The sequence below is a fragment of the Myotis lucifugus genome, unplaced genomic scaffold (genome assembly GCF_000147115.1).
Source record: "Myotis lucifugus unplaced genomic scaffold, Myoluc2.0 scaffold_234, whole genome shotgun sequence".
Classification (NCBI taxonomy): Eukaryota; Metazoa; Chordata; class Mammalia; order Chiroptera; family Vespertilionidae; genus Myotis; species Myotis lucifugus.
The window spans coordinates 365019-369481 of record NW_005871282.1 but is presented as its reverse complement, the minus strand read 5'-3'; positions in this window follow the sequence as shown (position 1 = coordinate 369481).

Genomic DNA, 4463 nt, shown 5'->3' with positions numbered 1-4463 from the left:
CAAGTACCATCAGTAGACCAGTGGACAATGAGGATGTGGTGTGTGTACAGTGGAATATTACTAGGCCATAAAAAAGGATGAAATCTTACCATTTGCAACAACAGGGGTGGCCCAAGAAGGTATTATGCTAAATGAAATGTCATAGACATACAAATGCCATATGATTTCACTTATATGTGGAATTTAAAAAACAAAATAAATGAACAAACAAAACAGAAACAGCCCTAGCCAGTTTGGCTCAATGGATAGGGCGTCCGCCCACGGACTAAAGGGTCCCAGGTTCGATTCCAGTCAAGGGCACAGACCTCTGTTGCAGGATCGACCCAGGAGGCAACCAATCACTACGGCTGTCTCTCCTGCCCCACTCCTTCCACATAGCTTTTTACTTCACTTTAAAATTATATCCTAAACAGAACAGTAATGTGCTAATGATGTTTATCAACGACGTGGAGTGGAAGAAGCCCAATTTGTCTCAGTTTCCAGTTTCAGTGGTGTACATACTCCCACCGTGGCTGACTTCAAACTCCAATGGGCAGTCAAAGATCGAAATAAAAATCAAGGCAAAAGCAATAACAATGACAAAGAAAATTTATGACATAGCTACAACCTAACAAAATAAACATGAGCCCAAAATGCCTCATGCCCTTTGACCCTTTGATTCTCTAACTGAAAATTTAGCCATAGGAAGCACGGTGGCTGGAGCCAGCTCCCTGGCTGATAGTGACATTTCCAGGAATTTTATAAGCAGGTTGTTAACCATGACCATTATTCAAAAGGATGGTATATAAATTCATAATTTAAAAAATTATTTTTAAAACCAAGTTAATAAATGCTAAAAATGCTACGCTTTCAAATCATATTGTACTATTATCCATGCTTTTTAGGTTTTTACATCTCCCGTGTGACTACACACTGCTTCTCAACTCTGTATTCAGTGACATCTGCTGGTGGTGAGAAACAATGTACTCATAAGATTTCCTAGAGGTTTTTAAATGTGGAGTTTAGGAGTGCAGAGAAGTGTTAATAGAGATGAGGAAACTACTGTTTTCCAATGGAGGAGGCAGTGATTATAGAGACAAGGAAGTAAGAAGGTGGTAGGTGAGTGGGTCATTGGGAAAACAAAATGGTAGAAGCATGGTAACAGGAAATGGGAAATAAAGTAGGACTATATCAGTGAAAGTATGCTGTGATTGTTCAATGTGAGGAAAGCTAACCTGGAAGGGAAGGTATTCTAGGTCACAGATTATGTAATTGTCTAGGGCAGTGGTCGGCAAACTGCGGCTCGCAGCCACATGCGGCTTTTTGGCCCCTTGAGTGTGGCTCTTCCACAAAATAACACCTGCGGGCGCGCACGTACAGTGCGATTGAAACTTCCTGGCCCATGCACAGAAGTTGGTATTTTGTGGAAGAGCCACACTCAAGGGGCCAAAGAGCCACATGTGGCTCGCGAGCCGCAGTTTGCCGACCACTGGTCTAGGGTGATGATAGCAGCAAGATGGCAGGGCTTGGCTTCCCACAGGCACACTCAAGTGCCTGGGGTGTCAGAGGAGACTCATGGGGGCACCGTGGGGCTCTTTGCATTTTCAAAGGGAACAGTGCTCCATGACATGCGTTGAACATGGCTTAAACTGGCTGTTCAAGTTATTAGCAGTTTCAACATTTGATAGCACTGTATTTATTTTGATGATGTCATATATTTGCAAAGCTGGGTTTGGGGTGAAAAACAGTACCTCATGGAAATTAATGAAGAACAGGAAATGAGGGTGGTGGTGCCAGGGTTTGAGAAGTTATGCGGTGCCCAATGGGTATACGCATCCAATAAGTAATGGTGGTCACTTAAGAATACAATGAAAATGTTACTTTCTACTTCAATTTATCTGTTCAAATGGCTACTGAATTGTTAAAACACAAATACTTCTTAAGTTGTTAGGACCTGACCACTTACGGAAAAGAACTGTCTGGTGGTTTTACTGGTTGCTCTGGGGGTTCGTTTGTTTGTTTGCTTGTTGTGGCTTTTGAGGACCGTGAAGAAATTGTGTAGGCACTAAGGGGGCTGTGAACTGAATAGGAGCCCCTGGCTTCCACGTCAGACTCACCAAGAAGAAATGAGTGGAATTCTGGGTGCGGAGTACCACAAGACACAACCATATTAAAGGCAAAAGAAATAAATAAATGTTGTATTGAACCTAGAAAGAGGGATTAAAGGTAAGAAGTCAAGTACAAGAATAATAAGTAGTGGTGTGTGCAGCACTACTTATAAAAGCAAAAGAATGGAAACAACCTGAAATAGAAGGATACCTGAATAAACTGTGGGACAACACATGATGTGCAACTTTGAGAGAAATAAAGAATATTGCTGCCTGCGACTGTGCAATGATCTCCAAGATATAATATTAGATAAGAAAATCAAACTGGAGGAAAGTACTTATACTAGATCATCATTTCCCTAAAAACAGTGTAGGCTATAAATATTTACCTAAACCTTTGCTATTTTTTTTAATTCCTAGAAGGGATAGACCAGGAGAAGCAAGGAAATTCTACACGCTGGATCTCAGCAAGGCAAATGATTGACTCTAGAGAAGAGGAACTGTGGATTCCACACGTGGAGACCAGTTAGGGAGAGCAAGTCACTCAACAAATATTTAATGAGCACCTACTGTGTGTCAGACTCTCAGAATACAATGAAGGAAAGACTCCCAATTGTGAAAGGTAGGCACACAGACAAATAATAATAGACACAACGAAATAGGCAAACTGAACAGACAGAATGCTCAGGAAGGGGGGTGGGGGGTTCACTACCTCTTAGTGTGGGTACCGAGGCTCTAATGCAGACTTGGCATTGCCCTTTCTTTTCTTCTTGTCCCTCGTACAGCAGACATTACTCTACCACTCAGCCTGGGCTCAGCCTCAGGATCCTTTCAACACTGCACTCCAGGTACCTACAGTGGATCAGAGTTGGTCATCGCATGGGCTCATGCTGCCAACCTGGTTGTAGAGTCTGATGATCCACGGCAAAGGTTGGAGTACTCAGTTTTACGCCCATCTAAAAAACTGAAGAAAGATAAACTAGCTAATTATTCAGCTGGCCCTGGAACAACATGGGTTTGAACTGCCTGGGTCCACTTTATGCAAATTTTTTTCAATAAATACTGTAAATTTGTAAAAAAAAAATTTTAAATAAATCAATAACAGAAAAAATAAATAGAGCCCTGCCAATGTGTCTTAGTGGTTGAGCATCAACCAATGAACCAGGAGGTTGAGGTTCAATTCCTGGTCAGGGTACATGGCCGGGTTTGGGGTTCCATCCCCAGAAGGGGACGCGCTAGAGGCAACCGATCAATAATTCTCTCTCATCATTGATGTTTCTGTCTCTTTCTCCCTGTCTCTTACTCTCTGAAATGGATAAAAACATATGAAAAGTACCACAGGCTTTAACAATATATAAAAATATCTTTAAAAAATAAATAGAATTTAAAAAAGCAATGATATGATTAGACTTCAAGCTCCCATTTAAGAGATAGAAAGCCCAATAGCTGGCCATTCCCCCAGTGACAACAACGAGAACAAATGGATGACCTACGGAATCACAACTTCTCCTGCACTCATGGGAGAACCGAGGTCACGGGGCAACAAACTAAGTCAAAATGGGAGGGAAGTCAGGAGCCCTGGATGCAAGTCAGGACTCAAACACTGCCTCCCGGGAGGGCTCCCCAGATGCCACGGAAGCTGGCAGGGAAACGCGGCCAAATCGGGCCCTGGTTTTTAAAGTTAAACGTGCACTAGTGCGAGGGGACAGCACCTCTGGGAGCCACACACAGGGGAGCCCCTGGCGCTGTACCCAGACCTGAGCCGGGGCACGAGGTCCGAGCAGGCCTCCCTCCTGCAGACCTGAGCCGGGGCAGGGGGTCTGAGTGCAGGCCTCCCTCCTGCAGACCAGGGACAGGGCCCACCCCCCACAGGACCTGGCAGGGACCACGGAGAACGACACGCCGAGCAGCCCCGCGGCGGCTGGACAGATGGACACAACAGGCTTCGTTTCCCAAATCACCCAACAAAGACACCCCTGAAATTCTATGTCATGTTCACAGAAGAAACACTACTAATTCACAAGCTTTTCGAAAACATAGAAAGGAAGAAGCACATCCCAACTGATGGCATGAAGCCAACACGACCCCGACACCGAAATCCAAAAAAATTAAAAATAAAAGGCGCTGCAAGAGAATAAAGGCCGACACCCGGCCGGGCAGCGCTTGCCGCCGCAGGTTGGGGTGGCCTTTCCCAGGAGCGCGGGTGCGCATCCTGTGCGGGGCGCACGCGGACTGAGAAGCTACCCGTGTGTCTGAGGTTCCTGCTCAACTGGGCATCCATCTGGGGGAGCAGGGGTGGGGGGGGCGGCAATGTTTTCACCCCGAGACCAAACCAGCAAAAACGTGGCCACGTCCGTGCGGCTCCGGCCCCGACGG